Source organism: Arachis ipaensis, chromosome B7 (assembly GCF_059453495.1).
Source record: "Arachis ipaensis isolate K30076 ecotype BB chromosome B7, ASM5945349v1, whole genome shotgun sequence".
Lineage (NCBI taxonomy): Eukaryota > Viridiplantae > Streptophyta > Magnoliopsida > Fabales > Fabaceae > Arachis > Arachis ipaensis.
The window spans coordinates 47001387-47025956 of NC_142442.1; the positions used below are offsets into that span (position 1 = coordinate 47001387).

At 41.4% G+C, this 24570-nt stretch overlaps 1 pseudogene; it reads left to right on the top strand.

Moving 5' to 3' along the window:
• Nucleotides 1-23976, top strand: part of LOC148551043 (uncharacterized) — a 36973-nt pseudogene extending 12997 nt beyond the window's left edge.
• Nucleotides 23977-24570: the final 594 nt, after the last annotated feature.

Genomic DNA, 24570 nt, shown 5'->3' on the forward strand with positions numbered 1-24570 from the left:
AGCTCAGAGTGATTGGCATCTATAGGAACTTAGAATTCAAATAGTGTTATTGATTCTCCTATTTCAGTGTGATGATTCTTGAACATAGCTATTTTATGAGTCTTGGCCGTGGCCCTAAGCACTTTGTTTTCCAGTATTACCACCGGATACTTAAATGCCACAGACACATAATTGGGTGAACCTTTTAGATTGTGACTCAGCTTTGCTAAAGTCCCCAATTAGAGGTGTCCAGAGTTCTTAAGCACACTCTTCTTTTTGCCTTGGACCTTGACTTTAACCGCTCAGTCTCAAGTTTTCACTTGACACCTTCACGCCACAAGCACGTGGTTAGGGACAGCTTGGTTTAGCCGCTTAGACCAGGATTTTATTCCTTTAGGCCCTCCTATCCACTGATGCTCAAAGCCTTGGGATCCTTTTTATTTGCCCTTGCCTTTTGGTTTTAAGGGTTATTGGCTTTTTGCTTTTGCCTCTTGGTTTTAAGAGCTTTTAGCTTTTTCTGCTTGCTTTTTCTTTTTCTTTCTATTTTTTTTTCTGCAAGCTTTGTTCTTTGCTGCTTTTTCTTGCTTCAAGAATCATTTTTATGATTTTTCAGATTATCAATAACATGTCTCATGTTCATTATTCTTTCAAGAGCCAACATATTTAACAGTCTTAAACAACAAATTCAAAAGACATATGCACTGCTCAAACATTCATTCAGAAGACAGAAAGCATTGCCACCACATTTAACTAATTAGAATTTTTCTTATTAAAACTCGAAATTTTATTGCCTCTTATTCAAAAGATCTACTACTTTATTCATGTTTGCTGATGATGAGAAAAATAAACTATAGCTTAATTGGAGATAAAATCAAAATGGATACTAATTACTACTATATGACTCCTAAGGTAAACTTCTATAAGGACACTGTCACAGAGTTAAGGCAGGAATTGGAAATTAACAACCTTTATTCTGGGGGAACGGGGGTTCCTCTGATCCTTGGGGTGCTTGGTCCTGCAAGAGAAGACTTTTGGCGCTTCAATTCCCTTAAGTCACGCCCTTGCTCCTCTTGTTCTTTAAACATATAGGTCAGCATTTGACTGTGTTCCTTCTGTTCTTTTATTATTTGCTCCATAGCTTCCCGTATCTTGGTAACAGACGTCTCAAGATACTCCTAGTATTCAAATTGAGGGATCTCTGGGAGGAATTCCTGTGCTCTCTTCTTGATGGGATCAACCTGTGCTTGTTGTTTTTCCATTGATGCTTTGGTGATTGGCTTCTCAACTGAGATATACTCAGTTATTCCCATCCTTACTCCAGCGTCCTTGCAGAGCAGAGAAATCACGCTTGGATAAGCCAACCTGGCCTCTTTAGAATTTTTGTTAGCAATTTTGTAGAGTTCAGCTGAAATCAGCTGATGAACCTCCACTTCCTTTCCCATCATGATGCAATGGATCATCACTGCTCTTTTAACTGTGACTTCAGAACGGTTGCTAGTAGGCAACAGAGAATGCCCAATGAAGTCTAGCCATCCTCTGGCGACTGGTTTGAGATCCTCTCTCTTGAGTTGATTTGGGACACCCTTTGTGTTGGTGGTCCACCTGGCTCCAGGGATACATATGTCCTCTAGAATCTTATCCAGGCCCTTGTCTGCTCTCATCATCCTCCTGTTGAAGGAGTCTGGATCATCCTTCAGCTGAGTTAGCTTTAAGATTTCCCAGATCCTGTCAGGGTGGGTATGAACAATCTTTCCTCTGACCACGGTCCGATAGTCATAGAGAGCAGTCCCAGATAGTTTCTTCTTGTCAGTTTGCCACATATTAGCATAGAACTCCTGGACCATGTTCCTCCCCACTTTCATTTCAGGATTAGCTAGGACTTCCCAGTTCCTGATTCGAATTTGCTCCTGGATCTCCAGATATTCATCTTCTTTCAGATCGAATCTAACTTCCGGGATCACTGATCTCAGACCCATTATTTTATGATAATGGTCTGAATGTTCTTTAGATAAGAACTTCCCTTGATTCCAAAGTGGTTTTGGAACGCTCTCTTTCTTGCCTCTTGGAGTGGGTTGTTTTCCTTTAGGAGCCATGATCTTAGTGATCTCGGATAAACACACCAAACTTAGAGGTTTGCTTGTCCTCAAGCAAAAGAAAAGAAAGGAGAGGGATGGAAGGAGAGCTAGGTGCAATTGTGGATGGAGGAGGAGGGGGGCCGAACCCATATTTAAAGGGATGGGGGGTGGTTTTTTCGAAAAATTGGAAAAGATAGGATAAAAAGATTGATTTGAAAAAGATAAGATAGAGGATATAGTTTAAAATTGAGAAGATATGATAGATTTTTGAAAAAGATGAATCTAGATTTTGAAAAAGATAATATGGAGATTTGAAAAAGATATTGATTAGTTGAAAAGATTTTAGAGTGAAAAAGATAGATTTGTTTTTAGAATAGATTTGAAAAGAGTTGGATTGAATTTGGAAAGAGGGATTTTTAGGAATTAAGGATTTTAGAAATCAGGGTTCTTAACATGTTTATGTAAAAATCATGCATTGAAACATAAAATTTGAAATTAGAATGGAAAAACGTGTGGAAAAATGAATTTGGCTCCTCCTTGCCATCCTGGCGTTTGAACGCCCAAACACTGCCTGTTTTGGGCGTTCAGCGCCCAATTGCTGCTCTCCTGGGCGTTCAACGCCCAACTGCTGCCATTACTGGCGTTCAACGCCCAATGGGTGCCCATTTCTGGCATTGAACGCCCAGATTGCTACCATTACTGGCGTTCAACGCCCAATGGATACCCATTTTGGGCGTTGAACGCCCAAAATAAACTTTTACTGGCGTTTTCTTGCCAGTGAGCTCTTTTTCTCTGTTTTGAGTGCCGAGGTCTTCTGTAAATGATTCCTCACTTTAGTGTCAGTGAACTTTATATAAACAAATAAAAATAAAAATAGGGCAAAATGCTTAGAGGATTGTTGCCCCATGGCTGGGTTGCCTCCCAGCAAGCGCTTCTTTATTGTCTTTAGCTGGACCTTGCTGAGCTTTTAATCTAGCTTCAGCCTTGAGCATTCTTGCTCAATGTTGCCTTCAAGATAGTGCTTGATTCTCTGTCCATTGACAATGAACTTCTTATCAGAATCAATATCTTGAAGCTCCACATAACCATATGGTGATACACTTGCAATCACGTATGGTCCCCTCCACCGGGATTTCAGTTTCCCGGGGAATAGCCTGAGTCTAGAGTTAAACAACAGAACCTTCTGTCCTGGTTCAAAGATTCTAGATGACAGCTTTCTGTCATGCCACTTTTTTTATTTCTCTTTATAAAGCTTGGCATTTTCGAAAGCTGTGAATCTGAATTCCTCTAGCTCATTTAGCTGGAGCAATCGTTTTTCTCCTGCTAGTTTGGCATCAAAGTTTAGGAATCTGGTTGCCCAGTAGGCCTTATGTTCCAGTTCCACGGGCAGGTGACATGCCTTACCATACACGAGTTGGTATGGAGAGGTCCCTATAGGGGTCTTGAATGCTGTCCTGTAAGCCCACAGAGCATCATCCAAGCTCCGTGCCCAATCCTTTCTACGGGTATTTACTTTCCGTTCCAGGATTCTCTTTAATTCTCTATTAGAGACTTCAGCTTGCCCATTAGTTTGTGGATGATATGGAGTGGCTACCTTATGGCGAATTCCATACCGAACCATGGCAGAGTAAAGCTGTTTATTGCAGAAGTGAGTGCCCCCATCACTGATTAGTACTCTAGGGACACCAAACCTGCTAAAGATATGTTTATAGAGGAACTTCAGCACTGTTTTAGTATCATTGGTGGGTGTGGCAATAGCCTCAACCCATTTTGATACATAGTCAACTGCCACCAGAATATAAGTGTTTGAGTATGATGGTGGGAAAGGTCCCATGAAGTCAATTCCCCATACGTCAAGCAACTCAATTTCCAAGATTCCTTGTTGAGGCATGGCGTAACCATGAGGCAGATTGCTAGCTCTTTGGCAACTGTCACAATTACGTACAAACTCTCGGGAATCTTTATAGAGTGTGGGCCAATAGAAGCCACATTGGAGGACCTTGGTGGCTGTTCGCTCACCTTCGAAATGGCCTCCATATTGAGATCCATGGCAATGCCACAGGATCCTCTGTGCCTCTTCTCTAGGCACACACCTACGGATTATTCCGTCTGCAGATCTCTTAAAGAGATAAGGTTCATCCCACAAGTAGTACTTTACATCAGTAATTAATTTCTTCTTTTGTATCCTGTTGTACTCCTTGGGTATGAACCTTGCAGCTTTATAGTTTACAATATCGGCAAACCATGGTGTTTCCTGAATGGCAAATAAATGCTCATCCGGAAAAGTCTCAGAGATCTCAAGAGAGGTGAGGGGCGTCCCTTCTACTGGCTCTATCCGGGACAGATGATCAGCCACTTAGTTCTCTGTCCCTTTTCTGTCTCTTATTTCTATATCAAACTCTTGCAGAAGCAACACCCATCTGATGAGCCTGGGTTTTGAATCCTGCTTTGTGAGTAGATATTTAAGAGCAGCATGATCAGTATACACAATCACTTTTGATCCTACTAAGTATGATCTGAACTTGTCAATGGCGTAAACCACTGCAAGTAATTCTTTTTCTGTGGTTGTGTAATTTTTCTGGGCATCATTTAGAACACGACTAGCATAATAAATGGCATGCAGAAGCTTGTCATGCCTCTGTCCCAATACTGCACCAATGGCGTGATCACTGGCATCACACATTAGCTCAAATGGTAACGTCCAGTCTGGTGCAGAAATGACTGGTGCTGTGACCAGCTTAGCTTTCAGCGTTTCAAACGCCTGCAGGCACTCTGTGTTAAACACAAATGGCGTGTCAGCAGCTAGCAGATTGCTTAGAGGTTTTGCGATTTTTGAAAAATCCTTTATAAACCTCCTATAGAATCCTGCATGCCCCAGAAAGCTTCTAATTGCCTTAACATTGGCAGGTGGTGGTAATTTTTCAATTACCTCTATTTTTGCTTGATCTACCTCTATTCCCTTGTTTGAAATTTTATGCCCAAGAACAATCCCTTTAGTCACCATGAAGTGACATTTTTCCCAGTTTAAGACTAGGTTGGTCTCTTGGCATCTTTTCAGAACAAGTTTCAGGTGATCAAGACAGGAGCTGAATGAGTCTCCATATACTGAGAAGTCATCCATGAAGACTTCCAGAAATTTTTCCACCATATCAGAGAAAATAGAGAGCATGCATCTCTGGAAGGTTGCAGGTGCATTACATAACCCAAATGGCATCCTTCTATAAGCAAACACTCTAGATGGACATGTGAATGCTGTTTTCTCTTGATCCTGAGGATCTACTGCAATCTGGTTATAGCCTGAGTAGCCGTCTAAAAAGCAGTAATAATCATGACCTGCTAGTCTTTCTAGCATCTGGTCTATGAATGGTAAAGGAAAATGATCCTTTCTGGTGGCTGTATTGAGCCTTCTGTAGTCAATACACATGCGCCACCCTGTAACTGTTCTTGTAGGAACCAGTTCATTTTTTTCATTATGAATCACTGTCATGCCTCCCTTTTTTGGGACGACTTGGACAGGGCTCACCCAGGGGCTATCAGAAATAGGATAAATAGTCCCAGCCTCTAGTAATTTGGTGACCTCTTTCTGCACCACTTCCTTCATGGCTGGATTTAGCCGCCTCTGTGGTTGAACCACTGGTTTGGCATTATCCTCCAATAGGATTTTGTGCATGCATCTAGCTGGGCTTATGCCCTTAAGGTCACCTATGGACCACCCAAGAGCTGTCTTGTGTGTCCTTAGCACTTGAATAAGTGCTTCCTCTTCCTGTGAATTTAAAGCAGAGCTTATGATCACTGGAAAAGTATCACCTTCTCCCAGAAATGCATATTTCAAGGATGGTGGTAATGGCTTGAGCTCGGGTTTAGGAGGTTTTTCCTCTTCCAGAAGAAATTTCAGAGGCTCTTTCATGTCCTCTGAGTCCTCCAAATCAGGCTGAACATCCTTAAAGATATGTTCCAACTCTGATTCGAGACTCTCAGCCATGTTGATCTCTTCTACCAAAGAGTCAATAAGATCAACTTTCATGCAGTCTGTTGATGTGTCTGGATGCTGCATGGCTTTGACAGCGTTCAACTTGAACTCATCATCATTGACTCTCAGGGTTATTTCCCCTTGTTGGACGTCAATGAGGGATCGTCCAGTTGCTAGGAAGGGTCTTCCTAGAATGAGAGTAGCACTCTTGTGCTCCTCCATTTCCAGCACAACAAAGTCAGTGGGAAAGGCGAATGGCCCAACCCTGACAATCATGTCTTCAATCACGCCTGATGGGTATTTAGTGGAGCCATCAGCAAGTTGGAGACATATCCGGGTCGGTTTAACTTCGTCAAGCCAAGCTTTCTGATAGTGGATGCAGGTATTAAGTTGATGCTTGCCCCAAGATCGCATAAAGCTGTCTTGGTGTAATTATCTTCTAATATGCATGGTATCAAAAAACTCCCAGGGTCTTTAAGCTTTTCAGGAAAGCTTTTCAGAATGACTGCACTGCATTCTTCAGTGAGTAGAACTCTTTCTGTTTCTCTCCAATCCTTTTTATGACTCAAGATCTCTTTCATGAACTTGGCATAAGAAGGTATTTGCTCAAGTGCTTCTGCAAATGGAATCTTTATTTCAAGAGTCCTGAGGTAATCTGCGAAGCGAGCAAATTGCTTATACTACTCCTCTTTCCGGAGTTTTTGAGGATAAGGTATCTTGGCTTTATATTCTTCAACCTTAGTTGCTGCAGGTTTATTGCCTACAGAAGTGGTTGAAGAAGCCTTTTTAGAGGGGTTGTTATCAGCATTTGTGTGTGTCTGATCCCTCACTGGCAATTGAGTGCCAGAGTTAGAAGCTGGAGTGAAACTGGACGCCAGCTCCTTGTCTGCTCCTGGCGTCTGAACGCCAGAACTGTGCCCATTTTGGGCGTTCAGTGCCAGATCTGGCCCATTTTGGGCGTTCAACGCCAGATCTTTGCCCATTTCTGGCGTTGAACGCCAGTCCTGCCTTGTTTCTGGCGTTGAACGCCAGTCCTGAGCATGGTCTGGGCGTTCAGCACCAGCCTTCCACCAATTTTCTGGCGTTTTAGTTCCAGAATTACTTTTCCCTGGGCTCTTACTGTCCTCAGGTGAATTTTGGGTGGTTTGCTCATTTCTTAGCTTTTTGCTGCCTTGAGGTGGGGTATTTAATGTTTTCCCACTTCTTAGTTGAACTGCTTGGCATTCTTCTGCTATTTGCCTTGACAGCTGCTGCTTTGTTTGCTTAAACTGTTCGTCCATATGTATATTAGCCATCCTTGTCTCTTGTAACCTTTCTTTGAATTCGGCTAACTGCTTTGTTAGAAAGTCCAATTGCTGATTGAATTCAGCAGCTTGTTTTATAGGACTGAGTTCAGCAGTTGCTGTCTTAACCTCTTCTTTCATGGAAGAGTCATTGCTTAGGTACAGATGCTGATTCCTGGCAACTGTATCAATGAGCTCTTGAGCCTCTTCAATTGTTTTTCTCATGTGGATAGATCCACCAGCTGAGTAATCAAGAGACATCTGAGCTCCTTCTGCAAGCCCATAATAGAAGATGTCTAACTGAACCCACTCTGAAAACATTTCAGAGGGGTATTTTCATAGCATCTCTCTGTATCTTTCCCAGGCATCATAAAGAGATTCATTATCTCCTTGTTTAAAGCCTTGGATGTCCAGCCTTAGCTGTGTCATCCGTTTTGGGGGAAAGTACTGATTCAGGAATTTTTCTGTTAGCTGTTTCTATGTCCTTATGCTGGCCTTAGGTTGGTTATTCAACCACCTCTTAGCTTGATCTTTTACAGCAAATGGAAACAGTAATAGTCTGTAGATGTCCTGATCTATTTCTTTATCATGTACTGTGTCAGCAATTTGTAAAAACTGTGCCAAAAACTCTGTAGGTTCTTCCTGTGGAAGACCGGAATACTGGCAACTTTGCTGCACCATGATAATGAGCTGAGGATTCAACTCAAAGCTACTGACTCCAATGGAGGGTATGCAGATACTACTCCCATATGAAGCAGTAGAGGGGTTAGAATATGACCCCAGAGTCCTCCTGGACTGTTCATTTCCGCTTAGGTCCATGATGGAGAAAGGGAGATGATGTAAAATGGAAAAATTATTTTTATTTATTTATTTATATATTTATTTCGAAAATGAAATAAATTAAAATAAATAAAAATTGAGTGAAGATTTTCGAAAAACTGAGAGAGAAAGTGGTTAGGAAGTTTTGAAAAGGATATGATGATTTTGAAAAAAAGTTTTAAATTTTGAAATAAAAATCTGAATTTTTAGAAATATATTTCGAAAAATTGTTTTTAAAATAGAGAGAAAAGATATTTTTGATTTTTAAGAGGAAAGAGAAAAACAATAAGATAGCACAAGATTTAAAATTTTTAGATCTAATGCTCCTTATTTTCGAAAATTTTGGAAGGAAAACACCAAGGAACACCAAACTTAAAAATTTTAAGATCAAGACACAAGGAAAACTCAAGAACACTTTGAAGACTCACAAGAACACAAGAACATGAAGGAAGAACACCAAACTTAAAATTTTTAGAAAACCAAAATAAATTTTCAAAAACTTTAAGAAAAATCAACAAAAAGAAAACACCAAACTTAAAGTTTGGCACAGAATTCAGTAGAAAAATTATTTTTGAAAAAGATTTTAAAAAGAAAATAAGGATTCTAAAATTTTAACACGACAATAATAAGAGAGTCTAAACAAAAAGAAAAATTTTTCCTAATCTAAGCAACAAAGTAATCCGTTAGTTGTCCAAACACGAACAATCCCCGGCAACGGCGCCAAAAACTTGGTGCACGAATTGTGAATCACACTTTTCACAATGTGTACCACTTACCAGCAAGTGCACTGGGTCGTCCAAGTAATACCTTACGTGAGTAAGGGTCGAATCCCACGGAGATTGTTGGTTTGAAGCAATCTATGGTTATCTTGTAAATCTTAGTCAGGAAGTCAGTTATGTTTATCAGTTGAATCGCGAATAACCAAGAGAGCATAAATTAAAGGTTGCTTGTTATGCAGTAATGGAGAATATGTTGGAGTTTTGGAGATGCTTTGTCTTCTGAATCTCTGCTTTCCTCTGTCTTCTGATTCACGCATGCACGTCCTCCCATGGCAAGCTGTATGTAGGGGATCACCGTCGTCAATGGCTACATCCCATCCTCTCAGTGAAGAATATGCTCACATGCTCTGTCATAGCACGGCTAATCATCTGTCGGTTCTCGATCATCCTGGAATAGTAAAGTCCAGAAAATATGAATTTTTCCTAAAAACTAATGAAAATAGACTAAAAACTAACTAGAACATACTCAAAACTATATGAAATTAACCCCAAAAAGCGTATAAAATATCCGCTCATCAACCGTCCTCGGTGCATGCTGAGATGTACAGGTGGACGGGTTGTTCCAACTGATGATTTTCTTTAAGGATTGTGCAGATGGACTTGTTTGTCTCCCTTTTAAAAGTGTCTCCTTTTTGCCGTCTTTGGTGGCCAGCCTGAAAGAAGAGGAAAAGAAGAAGAGTAACCCAGAAATAAAGATAAGAAACAATTAAAACATGGGTTGGTTAATGCCAAATAATGAGGGTCTCAATTACATGGTAGCTACAACATGTAAGTGAGAAAACAATAGAAGTACATGGCATACCAGTGGTGCAAAAAATGTTGCAACAATGAGGGAGAGTGTGGGTAAGGAGAGATAATATAAATTCATATCAATGTAAAAGTAATACAGGTATATAAAAAATTGGCATTGATATAAATAATATTACCTATTCAAAATAAAACAAGTCACTAAGCACCCAAAATAATTTAAGAGAAGATGCAACAGTTAAATAAGAAAATTTTAACACCAAAGGAAAAATAATGAATTTAGAAAAGAAAGCAAAAATATGCACAAAATTGAGATGCAATGAATGAAATATGCAAATAAATGAAGTAAAATAAAATGGAGGTGAAAGAAAATAAGAAAGGAAGAAGAAAGAAATAAGAAAAAATAAGAAAAATAAGGATTAGAGAAGAAAAGATAAGAAAATTGGCTGATCAGGATATTCTGTGCGCCGCTTGTGACGCGGACGCATGAGTGACGCGGTCGCGTGGTTCGCGATAAGGTCAGATGACGCGAACTAATGGGTCATGCGATTGCGCGGCCTATTTTGTGCGATTGGCGCGAGTGCAGCCTCGCGGTCGCGCAACTCTCTGTTTGAAACTCTTTTTGCCAAAAATCTCGGTGACGCGGTCGCGTGGTTGACGCGATCGCGTGAGTGGCCATCATGGGGATATGACGCGGACGCGTGGGGCACGCGTTCGTGTGGTGAGGCTTGGGCTTCCAGCACGATTCCAGCCCAACTCCAGCTCAACTTTCGGCCATGCACCCGGTTGACGTCGATTATCAGGTCACGCGGCCGCGTGGGTGACGCGGTCGCGTGGGAGGCCATTATTCCCAGGTGACGCAGACGCGTGGGGCATGCGTCCGCGTGGGTAGAATTGTGCCATTGGCACGTCTCCAGTGCTGCTCCTGTGAAACTCTCTGTTCATATTAATATTGTCTCCCATCCCCTTGCGACGCGGACGCGTCGCTGATGCGGTCGCGTTGCGTGCTCGCTTTTTTTTTTTTTTAATCTGAAAAATGTAGATGCAGAATGCAGTGTTAATATAAATGTGATGCAAAACTCCAGGTTTAATAAAATAAGATAAAATTCAAAAACAAATAAAACTAAATAAAAATGAAAAAGGAACGATCATACCACGGTGGGTTGTCTCCCACCTAGCACTTTTAGTTATTGTCCTTAAGTTGGACATTTGGGGAATCTCTTGTTATGGTGGCTTGTGCTTGAACTCATCCAGGAATCTCCACCAATGTTTGTGATTCCAGTAACCTCCGGGGTCCCACACTAAGCATGTAAAGCCCTTAAGAAGCTTCAAACAGATTCTTGGGCTCCCGGGGTGACAAATGTCAGAGCGGATTCCAGGATCCCAAATCTTGCTTTTACACCCATCTTTGTCGGGATCTGTATTTTTCCAACTGGGTGATAAGTAATTTGAATTCTCACTGCAGCTACCAAACAGCTTCCTAGACCCATTCAGTTGAGCTTTACACTAACCTTTGCGTTTGAACTTAAAGCTTCCAACAATGATGAACCTTGCAGGACAATTCTTACCACTGGCCATCTTCCTCTTACTCTTAATGTTACAAAGAGCTCTAAGTTGACCATCCGTCTCCAGTAGCCCATATTCGAGTGGAATTTGAAAGCTAAGGGATATGAATTTTACCCACTTGAATGTTGTGAAGGATGATGCCAACTTAGGGGGAGGTATTTTTAATGAAATTGCAAGCTCCACTCCCTTGTGCTCTTTTCTGATAACTACCACCTCTTTGCAAGCTTCTTCAATTTCAACCTCTTCCTCTTGGTAGCTTTCTTCCAATTCAATCTCCTCTTCATTGCTATCCAAGGGCATAGGAGGCTGTGCTTCTTCTTGTTGAATCTCCATCACTTGATCAACTTCTTCCAAGTCTTCAACTGTGATATGCCTTGGAGGTTGTACACCCTCCTCGGCATCAATTTCAAACGTCTTGGAAGGGGCTTCTATGACTGGACTTTCCCATGGAGGTTCTGCATCTCCTAAGTCTTCAACCAACTCTTCTTCTTGAGTGATGACAGCTTCTTTTGCATGTTCTAGTATGAATTCATGCTCTGTCTTGTCCACTGGAGTCTCTAGTATCTCCTTCATGCTACGCTCTTCACTAGACTGTCCACATGGAGCTGTGGCTGATCCTTGTATATTTGAGCGTCTAGAAGCCCATTGAATTAATGCATGCTCCAGTTGTTGAGTGGTTGCCTGAAATCGATCCACTGTTTCCTTGAAACGATCCTTTGTCTCTTGATGCACTCGGTTATCATAGGTAGGATCATAGTGCTCTTGGATTGATGGATATGGAGATGGCAAATATTGTGGTGGTGGTGGGATGGGGAGATCATTCTGTGATTGAAAAGAAAGTGCACTAGAGCTTGAGGGTTGATTGTTAAAGGTATTTGGTGGTCTGATTTGGGCAGAGAGAGCTCGTATAGTAGAGTTTAGATCGGTAAGTGCTCTCTCCATGGAGGTTTGGGGTGGATCTATGTATGGTTCATTTGGTTCATAAGGTGGTTGGTATGGTGGATGTGGGTTAGGGTCATATGGAGGTGAATGGTGGAAAGAGGCTTGTGAGTATGGTGGTCCAAAGTCATGTTGAGGAAAGGGTCCATAGGCATATGGTGGTGGTTGTTGATATGAGGGTTGATCAAATCCTTGTGGCTCCTCCCATCTTTGATTGTTCCAACCTTGATGCCTGTTCTCATTGTAATTTCTTCTTCCTGCAACATTATTGTAACCAGACTCATAGCCAAAGGGGTGAGAGTTCATAGTAGCAAATAAAAATTAAAAACAAAAATAAAAACAAATTTAAATTAAAAGGTTATTTAAATTTTGAATTTGAAAATTAAATTTTGAAATTTGAATTTTAAATTTTTTTTTTGAAATTTGAAATTTTGAAATTTTGAATTTTAAATCTTTCAAATTTGAATTTTTGAAATTTGATTTTTGAAATAAGATAAGATAAGATAAAAATTTTTAAAATAGAAACCAATAACCTCTTAATTTACGAAAAAGCAAAAATAAAAACAAAAATAAACAAGCAAAAAGCAAATATTTACAATAACCAATAATAAGGCACACGTTTGCAATTACCCGGCAACGGCGCCATTTTGACGTTAGGATTTTTGCCAGTAAAGAAGTTCATAAAAATAGTCGCGTTGTAGATATAGTCTCTAAACCGACAGAAATTCCTTCGTACAAACGTTTTGGTTGTCACAAGTAACAAACCCCTTTAAAAATTGTTAACCAAGTATTCAAACCTCGGGTCGTCTTCTCAAGGAACTGCGAGGAAGTATGTTCTTATTATTGGTTATAAAGGTTGTAATCGGGGTTTAGAAGGTGAGAAGCAAGTAATTTAAATGACGAGTGAATTAAATGACAATTAAAAATAAATAATAACTGTAAAACAACTTTTGGCAAGATAAGAGAAATTGGAAGTCCAACTTAGTTATCTCTCTCAACAATAATGAAAGTTGAATCTAAATTCCACTTAGTTAACCTTTACTAAAGCAAAGGAAAGTCAAGGGACTAATTAGTTTGACCTTCGAATCCTATTTATTTCCTAAGAAAAAGTTGGGATTATTGAAGTTCAGTTCAATTAGCAAGATAGCGATTATCAGTTATGTTGAGTTACTGATTTCTTAACCAAGACCAAAAGGGAAAAAGTAAATTGCTGGAATAATAAAAGTGTCCTTAGATGGGAAGCAACAATAACATAAATTAAAGGAAGCAATCATGAATTGAAATACCTCAAGTAACATTAATAAGGGAAATTATAATCTAACATGAAGAGTTCATAAACCAAATTGGGAAAATAAATAAAAATAAAGAACCTGGGATTGAGAGTCACTCCTAAAACTAAGAGAAATCCTAAATCCTAATCCTAAGAGAGAGGAGAGAACCTCTCTCTCTAAAAACTACATCTACTCCTAAAATTGTGAATTGTGAAAGCCTTCCTATGAATGGATGCATTCCCCCACTTTAAAGCCTCTAATATATGCTTTATGTACTTGGATCTGGGCCAAAAAGGGCTTCAGAAATTGCTGGGGGTGTATTCTGTAAATTCTTATACGTGGCCTCTGTCACGCGTCCGCGTGGGTCACGCGGTCGCGTCATTCGGAGCATTTCCTTGCCACGCGGTCGCGTCAGTCACGCGTCCGTGTCATATACGTTCTGCTTAAGGCACGCGGTCGCGTCAGTCATGCGGCCGCGTCGCTGCTTCTTTGCTTCTGGCACGCGATCGCGTCGTCCATGCGATCGCGTGGATGCCAGTTTCTTTAAAACTCCGTTTCGCACTTTCCTTCCATTCTTGTACGTTTCCTTTTTCATCCTTTAAATCATTCTGCCTTAGAAAATCTGAAACTACTCAACACACTAATCACGACATCGAATGGAAATAAAGGTAATTAAAATAATTAATTTTAAAGCTTAGGAAACATGTTTTTCACATACATCACATAATAAGGAAAGGAAAGTAAAACCATGCAATTAATATGAATAAGTGGGTGAAAGATTGAATAAATCACTCAAACTAAGCACAAAATAACTCATGAAATATGGGTTTATCAGGGGCCAAGGTAAAGGTGAGGATATATGTATAAGGCTAAGTGATCTAATAAGTGAATCCTTAATTAGACTAAGATCTCACCTAACATACATATTTAGTAGAACAAGCTTCTTTACCAATTTCCCATATTATCCCACTTTGTTGTTACATGTTCATGTTTCAATTTTATTTTATTTTTTTATTTTTTATTTTTTATCCCATGTGCATTGCTTTTATTTTGCATTGGGGAATTCTTTTGTATCCCCTTTTATTAGATGCTAAAAAATAATTTTTTTTAATGCACAAGGTAATTGAATCACTTTGATTTTACATGAGCATGCTTCCCAAATTTTTATTTTATTTCTTTTAACTCTTCTACCTTTTGTTTCTATCATCCATGTTCCCAATAGGTTTCCCATATTTTAATCTATTCATAATTTTCTATCTTAAGCTAACCAAGGATTCAACTTGGGATTTTATTTTGTTTTTCTGCTTAAGGCTAGTAGTGTGGCTAAATAGAATAAAAGGGATTTTAAAGGCTCAAGGGGGCTAACAAGGGTGATGTGAAAGGTAGGTTATTTTGGGGTAAATGAGCTAAAATCAAATGGTGGCCTCAATCATTCTTTTGGTATGTATCTATATTCTATATTCTATAAGTGAACATATAGATTAAAGCAAAGTAAAGAACATCAGAATAAAAAGAAGTGAAACACACAGAAATGAAATTATGGTTTGAATGCAACTAGACAATTAAGCTCAAGACTCACAGGCTGTGTGTTCTCTAACTCAAGCATCATATATCATTCATATATGTTATGCAGGTTTAGTTAAAAATTCCCATTATTCTCATAAAAAAAATTATTTTGGGTAGCCTTTAAAGTTTTAATGTTCCTCCTTGATGAAATGTTGTCAACTTAACTATATGATGTAATGCTATATATACAAGGTTTATGGATTTAAATCTGTTATGTTCAATTTCCTAGCTTACTTCCTTTTTCAATTTAACTATGCTATCTTATGCTAAAAAGGGTAAACTATACTAATTAATTCACTAATAAGTCAGAATTGCAAACTAAACTAAATAACTAAAATTATGAACTAAAAATACAAAATGCAGAAATAGAGTAAAAATACATAAAAGTAGCAATGTATAAGTACTCAGAAAATAACAGTAAAGAGAAAAATACAGAAAAAATATCCAAAATAAAAGGAAAAAGAGATGTAGTGGTTCACAAAAATAAAACGCCAGAGATGGCGACCTCCCCACACTTAAAATGAAGCATCGTCCCTGATACTCAGTCAAGCCGGGTGTGAAGGGGTGTCATCACTGGTAGGGATGGTAGCTGGAGGCTCTGTGGTGGTGGTGGGCTGAGCGTCTGGCTGCTGTAGAGGCGGTGCTGACTGGATCGGGATCTCCGGATCTGCAGCCTCGATCTAATGCATAACCTCCTGATGTGGTGCAGCCTACTTTGTGCCTGCCTGTGGATGGGTCTCCTCCTGGAAGTGAGTCTCCTCCTCGGGCTCATCCTCCTCCTCCTCTGATGGCTCTGATGGTGTGTCAGGCTCGGAGTGGATGTCACCACCCTGTCGGATCATCAACTTCAGATGCGAATAGCGTCGCTGGCTACGATGCTCCAATCTCTCATACCGGCACCGGTTACAGTGCTCCATCTGATCAAGCTGTCGGAATAGGCGGTGCACGAGGCGATATACGGGCTCAGAGGCAGGTGGAGGTGCAGTGGTGGCAGCAGGGGTAGCAGGGGCAGCTGTTGATGAAGAGGGTCCAGCAGACGGTGGGGCTGTCTCATCAGTAGCAGTGAAGGGTGGTGGTCTGAAGCCCAAAGCTAGGAAGTTTCTGCTGTGAGGGATGATCTTCCTGCAGTCCGCCGCTGGTGGTCTCTCATCGGCATCCTCCCATGGCACGTCAGCTCGACGGCCTAGCTGTGTAACGAGATATGGAAAAGGGAGGGTGCCTCGGACGTGGACCCTGGCCATATAATGCCGAATAAAGCGTGGCAGATAAAGGTCCTTACCCTCCAACACACACCATAGGAGGGTGATCATAGCAGCTGGGATCTCCGTCTCATGAGTACTCGGCATAACATAATTGCTCAAGATCTGGTGCCATAACCGAGCCTCATCATTTAAGTATGCCTTCTTGATCCCTCTAGGTATGGTGGTGTCCTGACCCATCTCCCAAGGAACAGTCGGGTCGAGAGCTATCCGTGCCTTCACAGCATCCCAATCAAACTGCATCTGGCGCATGTCCTCCTCTGCCTTTGAATAACCATCAGGCTGATCAGACTTGGCTGGGAGCTGGAGAATGTCCTCTATGGCCTCCTCAGTGACCAGAATCTGCTTTCCTCTCAGGTTTATTGCATCTAGGGTGGTGATGTAGTAGTTGCAGTAGAATTCCCAGACCCAAGATGCATTGACCTCTGTCAGTGTTCTCTCCAAAAAGAACCAGCCTCTTTGCTTGATTTGCTCAGTGGTGTACTGCTGGAGTGCTTCTAGAATCCTCAGAGTTCTCTTCAGGTATAGATTCTTGGAGTTTGCAAATGCCAGATATTTCAGCTCACAGTACCGGTTTACAAATTTTATTAGATCATTTGCAGGGAGAAGCTGGTCAGCTTTTTCCTACTGTGTAAAGTTCTTCTCCCGCCATGAGGAATCATGCATTAGGTCAATGATGGACTGGGAGAAATCTCCTCTTTTGCGCTTGCCAGTAGCCTTGCCTTTTCCTTTCCTCTGTGAAGCAGACATCCTGAAAAATGGGAAACCAGGATATGGATAAAAATAGGGAAGCAAATAGGCAATTAAACAAAGAAAACTTAAAGCGGCAAAGGAGAATTAGAATGAGGTAAATGAGTCAAGTAAATGTGCATTAAGGATTGTTTAGTAGTTTAAAATTCGGAAAGGAAGAATTTACAATCCAAAATGTATCAGAATTCAAGTTAAATAGAAAAATTGTCATTATGTCATGGTTAGAAAGTTAGAGGAAAGTGAAAAATCATAAAGGAGATTTTAAAAGGTTAGTATGGTTAGAATTTCTAAAAGAAGTTAGTAAATTAAAATTAGTGAGTCAGTAAAATGCGGGTTAAAGTAAGTGGCATAAATAAAAGAGTCCATGTAACAAGGATTCACAATTATGACTAGAAATAACTCATAACCGAACAAGGAAAACAGGGTGATGTTGGTTCAAATAGATATAAAGAAAGCAAGAACTGGAATCAGAATATCACAAATGCAGTTTATAAACCAGGAAATCAAAGAGGATAAGAAAGTCTGCCATAGCATTCATGAAATGGTTTGGTTAAGGCAGAGGACAACAGAGTTCAGATTGCCAAACCAAAACATGAATGAAAATAATTTACAAAAATTTGGGCAGCATTCCGGCTAAAATTGGATTGTCCCGGAAAATAAACAACAAACAAGGCAGTTCATATGATTTAAAAAGTCGAGCTGTAGGTACATATATATAATATAAACATGAAAATTCAATGTAAAGAGTAGCAATATACAAGAAATACAGCATATCAACAAGATTACAGCAACAGCAGATTTGCAAATATGATAAAACAGAAGCAAGAACAGCAAATAAATAGACCTAGAGCCACTAACCACATCCTAGGCTACCTAACAACCTAAAATCCACTACAACATGCATATCTAACTATCCTATCATGAACAAAAACGGAAAAATAAGAGTAAACTACGAACGGATAAAAGGGATTGCGTGTTGCAGAACTTGGAAGGCTGAATAAGGAGAGCAGGCAGGAAGGTGGTTGGGTGGTGGTGATGGTGGCGTCCGGTGGTTGGCGGTAACGTCCGGCGCGGCGGCTGGCGGCGGTTGCTGCTGTTAGGGGGTAGGGGCGATGGGAAGGGTAATGGGTGAAATAGGGGAGGGGGTTGGGGGTTGCCGGTGGTGGTGGGAGCGGCGGGTACGGATGGCGGCGGTGGGTGGTGGTTCGCGGAGGGGGGCAGTGGCGGAGGGGGAGGGAAGAGAGGAAGAAAGAGGAAGGAAGAAGGGGAGGGAGGAAGGCGGGTAGGTGGCGGCGGCGTCTGGGTGGTGGTGCGGTGGTGGCTGGGTGGTGGTGGTTGAGGGTTGGGGAAGAAGAGAGGGAGAAGAAGAATTGGGGGGGCTGCGCGAATGTAGGGTTTTGCGTGACAGGGGGTGTTATATTTTTGAATCCACGCGGTCGCGTGGTTGGGGTGAAAATGGGAGTGACGCGATCGCGTGGGGCGCGCGATCGCATGATAGGGGTGGAAGAGGGGATGACGCGATCGCGTGGGTAGCGCGATCGCGTTGCTGGAAATTGTGCTAAACGGACGACTCCAGCATCGTTTCAGCGCAACTCTCTGTCTCCTTCGAGGGTGTTGTGGGATCCATGCGACGCGATCGCGTCGCTCACGCAGTCGCGTGTGATTGATTTTGTGCATGTGACGCGATCGCATGGGGCATGCGATCGCGTGGCCAATTTGTGCAAAACACACAAGGGCCGCACGATTCTAGCCTAACTTTCTGGACGTTGGATTTTTACGCCGTTCTCCAGGTCACGCGGCCGCGTGGATAGTGTTTTCGCAATATGACACGATCGCGTGGGCATGCGATCACGTCGTGCATCCCCTTTTTTTTTAACTGAATGATAAATGCAGAATGCAATGATTAACATGAATGCTATGCATGATTCCAGGTTCAATAAAGTAAAATGAAAAGAAAATAAAAATGAAAGCAATTAACAAGAATTAATCTGAAAAAGAAGCGACCATACCATGGTGGGTTGTCTCCCACCTAGCACTTTTAGTTAAAGTCCTTAAGTTGGACATTGGAGGAGCTTCCTGCTATGGCGGCTTATGTATAAATTCGTCCAAAAATCTCCACCAGTGCTTGGAATGCCAATAGCCTCCGGGGTCCCATACTAGGCATGTAAAGTTTCTGAGCAGCTTCAAACAGATTGTTAGGCTCCTGGGGTGACAAACGTCAGAATAAACTCCAGGATCCCAAACTTTGCTTTTAAATCTGCCTCCGTCTTGATCTACATGTCTCCATCCGGGCGGTTTAAAGAGTAGAATCTCACCATGGTGACCAAACGTTCTCCGTGATCCATGCAATTGAGCATGATACCAATCCGTGTACTTTGAGGTGAAGCGTGGAACCTTATTGAACTTTGTGCACCAGCTCTGAGTATGAGCCATTTCCCTCTTACTCTTAAAGCCGCAAAGAGCTCTAAGCTGACCATCTGTTTCAAGCAAACCATATTCAAGTGAATAAGTAAAGTTATAGGTTAAGGATTGTACCCACTTGAAGCTTGTATTAGGTGGTAATGGCCTTGGGATAGGTGTTTCTGGTGGTTCTGTAAGTTCGACTCCCTTGTGCTCTTCTGTGAATTTCTCCACTTCCTTGCAAGGCTCTACAATTGTATATGTGTCCTGGTCAAAGTCTTCTATGTCTTCCTCATCACTTGAGTCATAGATTGGAGGTTGAGAGAAATCTACCTCTGCATTGTCTTCATATTCACTTGGGGAAGATTCTTCGATCTCAGAGAATTCATTTGCGGATGCAAGTTCATTACTAAGAGAGCCAGACTTGTGACATCATCATCAAGGGAATTTGTGTCCTGGGTTATTCCGTCTGATTCTTCATAAATAACTTGCCTTGGAGATTGTACAATATCCTCCTTAGCATCAACTGTAGCGTCCTTGACGGAGTACTTCTCAGTTCTGGATTCCCATGGAGGTTCAGCATCTCCTAGATCTTCAACCAACTCTTCTTCTTGAACAATGACAGCTTCTTCTACTTGTTCTAGTACGAATTCATTCTCTGTCTTGTCCACTGGAGTTTCTGGTATCTCCTTCATGCTACGCTCTTCGTTAGACTGTTCACATGGGGCTATGGCTGATCCTTGTGTATTTGAGTGCCTAGAAACCCATTGAATTATTGTTTGCTCCAGTTGTCGAATGGTTGTTTGAAATTTATTTACTGTTTCCTTTAGGCGAACCTCTGCTTCTCGGGTTGCCGGACTTGGACATGATACATAGGAAAGTGGTGGTGATTGGGAGTGATTGGATTGGTACTGGGGTAAGAAAGGATCATATGGTGGCGAATGGTAAAGAGAAGCTTGTGAGTGTGGTGGTTCGAGGTTATGTTGAAAGGATGGTTTATATGCACGGGGTGGGGCTTGTTGGTAGTTGCAAGGTTGTCCACCATATCTTTCAGCTGGGTGTGCATGGTAGAATGGCCTTTGTCCAGGATATCTCGGAGGGTGTTGCTGCCTAAAGGGTTGATTAGATCCTCTTGGCTGCATCCATCCTTGATTGGTCTGACCTTGATGTATATTCCTGCTGTAACTTCTATTTCCTTCAACAAAGTTAGAACCAAACTCAAAGCGAGAGGGGTGAGAGTTCATGGTAGCAAATAAAGATAAAAAGGAAAAACAAAAATAAATAAACAAGCAAAAGAAAAATATTTACAATAACCAATAATAAGGCACACGTTAGCAGTTCCCCGACAACAGCACCATTTTGACGTTAAGATTTTTTTGCCAGTAAAGAATTTCATAAAAACAGTTGCGTTGTAGATATAGTTTCTAAACCAACAAAAATCCCTTCGTACAAATGTTTTGGGTGTCACAAGTAACAAACCCCTTTAAAAATTGTTAACCGAGTATTTAAACCTCGGGTCATCTTCTCAAGGAACTGCAAGGAAGTATGTTCTTATTATTGGCTATAAAGGTTGTAATCGGGGTTTAGAAGGTGAGAAGCAAGTGATTTAAATGACAAGTAAAGTAGATGGCAATTAAAATAAATAAATACTGTAAAACAAACTTCTGGCAAGGTAAGAGAAATTGGAAGTCTAACTTAGTTATCTCTCTCAACAATAATGAAAGTTTAATCTAAATTCCACTTAGTTAACCTTTACTAGAGCAAAGGAAAGTCAAGGGACTAATTAGTTTGACCTTCGAATCCTATTTATTTCCTAAGAAAAAGTTGGGATTATTGAATTTCAGTTCAATTAGCAAGATAGCGATTATCAGTTATGTTGAGTTGATAATGTTGAGTTGTTGATTTCTTAACCAAGACCAAAAGGGGAAAAAGTAAAATTGCTGGAATAAAAAAATGTCCTTAGATGGAAAGCAATGGTAACACAAATTAAAGAGAAAGCAATCATAAACTGGAATACCTTAAATATCATTAATTCAAATAACAATCTGTAACATGGAATAATTCATAAATTAAATTATAAAAGTAAATAATCAACTCAGGTGCTGGAATAAATAAATAAGAGTGAAAAGGAAGCTTAAAACAAGAAACATAAAACCTGGATCGAGAGTTACTCTTAAAAACTAAGAGAAGTCCTAAATCCTAATCCTAAGAGAGAGAGAGGAGAGAACCTCTCTCAAACTAAATCTAAATCATGGAAAGTAGTAAAAATGCGAGCTCTCCTTTGAATGGATGCATTCCTCCACTTTATAACCTCCAATCTGTGTTTTCTGTACTTGGATCTGGGCCAAAAGGGCTTCAGAAATCGTTGGGGGCGTATTCTGTAATTTCTGGTGCGTGGCCTTTGTCACGCGTCCGCGTGGGTCACGCGGTCGCGTCATCTGAAGTTTTCCTTGTGGCGCGGTCGCGTCAGTCACGCGTCCGCGTCGAATGCACTATGCTCAAGTCGCGCGGCTGCGTCAGTCATGCGGCCGCGTCGCTGCTTCTTCGCTCCTGGCACGCGATCGCGTCGTCCATGCGATAGCGTGGATGCCAGATTCTTCAAAACTCCGTTTCGCACTTTCCTTCCATTTTTGTACGTTTCCTTTTTCATCCTTCAAGTCATTCTGCCTTTAGAAAATCTGAAACTACTCAACACACTAATCACAGCATCGAATGGAAGTAAAGGTAATTAAAATAATTAATTTTAAAGCTTAGGAAACATGTTTTTCACATACATCACATAATAAGGAAGGGAAAGTAAAACCATGCAATTAATATGAATAAGTGGGTGAAGGATTAAATAAATCACTCAAACTAAGCACAAAATAACTCATGAAATATGGGTTTATCAGAGTACATCAGCTTGAGCATTCTGTTCCCGAGGTATGTGATGGACCTCATATTCCCGAGTTGTCTGAGCTGTGCCCTGGTTTTGTCCAAGTACTTTTTCATGGTGGGATCCTTGGCTTGGTAGCTCCATGCTATTTGTGAGGTGACTACTTATGAGTCGCTGAAGATGGTAAGCTTTTGAGCTCCAACTCCTTAGCCAGCTTCAAACCAGCTAGTAGTGCTTCATATTCGGCTTGATTGTTTGAAGCGGGGAACCCGAATTTGAGGAAAAGTTCAATTTGGGTTCCCTGATCGCTCTCTAGTATCACGCCTGCGCCACTTCCCGTTTTGTTTGAAGAACCGTCTACGTATAGATTCCATTTTGTAGGGATTTCCAGGGTGTCCGTAAACTCAGCAAGGAAGTCAGCCAGATACTGTGATTTAATGGCTGTCCGAGCTTCATATTAAAGGTCGAATTCGGACAACTCGACTGCCCATTGGAAGATTCTTCCTGCTAAGTATGTTTTCTGTAAGATGCCTTTATGGGCTGATTGGTCCAAACCCTGATGATGTAGGCTTGAAAATACGGGCGAAGTTATCGAGATGTTAGTATGAGAGCATAGGCAAACTTTTCTATTTTTTGGTAGTTTAGTTCGGACCCTTGCAGCGCTATGCTAATGAAGTATATAGGTTGTTGTCCGTTGTTGTCGTCTCGGACCAGTACTGAGGCTACTGCCCTGTTTCCTACTGCAAGGTACAGTACAAGTGGTTCTCCTTCCTATGGTCGAGTTAGAATAGGTGGTTGTCCCAAGAACCTTTTGAAGTCTTGGAAGGCCTGCTCGCACTCCGTTGTCCATTCGAACCTCGTCCACATAAACTTCCATGACTTTTTCGATGTGGTCTGTGAAGACTTTATTGATTAATCTTTGATAAGTCTCTCCTGCGTTTTTGAGTCCAAATGGCATGACTATATAGCAGTAGTTTTCTTTCAGAGTTAAGAATGAGGTTTTTTCTTGGTCAGGAGGATAGATTGGGATTTGATTGTATCCCGAGTAGGCATCCATAAACGAGAGGTATTTGTATCCGGAGGAGGCATCCACCAGGGCGTCGATAGTTGGGAGTGGGTAAGGATCTTTTGAGCAGGCTTTGTTAAGATCAGTGTAGTCGGTGCACATCCGCCATTTTCCATTTGATTTTTTCACCAAGATGACATTAGCTAGCCATAGCGTGTATTTGACTTCCCTTATGAATCCTGCCTCCAGTAGAGCTTGTACCTACTCTTCCACAGCTTTGGATCATTCTGGTCCGAGCTTTCTACGTCTCTGCTGTACTGGCCGAGATCCGGGGTAAACTGCCAGCTTGTGGCACATTAACTCAGGGTCTATGCCTGGCATGTCTGCGACCTTCCATGCAAAGAGATCGACATTGTTTCGCAAGAACTGTATGAGGGACTCCCTTTTGTCCCCTTTTAGGATTGTGCCAATATTGGTTGTTTTATCTAGAGTATCTCCGATTTGAACTTTTTCTGTTTCGCCTTTAGGTTGTGGATGAAGTTTTTCCCGTCCTCGAACTCTCCCAAGCTCAATGGTGTGATTTCTTCTCCTTTGCCTCTGAGGTTCAGACTTTCGTTATAGCAGCGGCGCGCTGCCTTCTAGTCTGCTCTTACTGTTGCGATTCCTTCTATGGTTGGGAACTTTATGCATAGATGTGGAGTTGAGACTACCGCACCGAGCTGATTTAGCGTGGTCCGACCTATCAAGGCATTGTAGGCTATACCTACGTCGACCACTATGTAGTCTATGCTGAGTGTCCTTGACCGATTTCCTTTTCCAAAGGTGGTGTGCAAGGAGATGTATCCAAGTGGTTGGATTGGAGTGTCTCCCAGCCCGAATAAGCTATTTGGATATGCTTTGAGCTCTTTTTCATCTAGGCCGAGCTTGTCGAAGGCCGTTTTGAATAGAATGTCTACCGAGCTTCCCTGGTTCACCAATGTGCGGTGGAGATTAGCATTGGCTAATATGATAGTGATGACCATGGGGTCGCCATGCCCTGAGATGTTGCCAGCTACGTCTTCTTTAGTGAATGTGATAGTGGCGAGTTCGGGTGCTCCTTCTCCTCCTTCGACATGATATATCTCTTTTAGATGTCTTTTGCGAGATGATTTGGAGACCCCTCCTCCTGCAAATCCTCCATGTATCATGTGGACATGTCTCTCCGGGGTATGAGGTGGTAGTTCAGTTAGTCGGACCTCCTCGTCCCTTCTTCTTTTTCTTGGCTCATCTGCTTTGTTAGCTAGGTA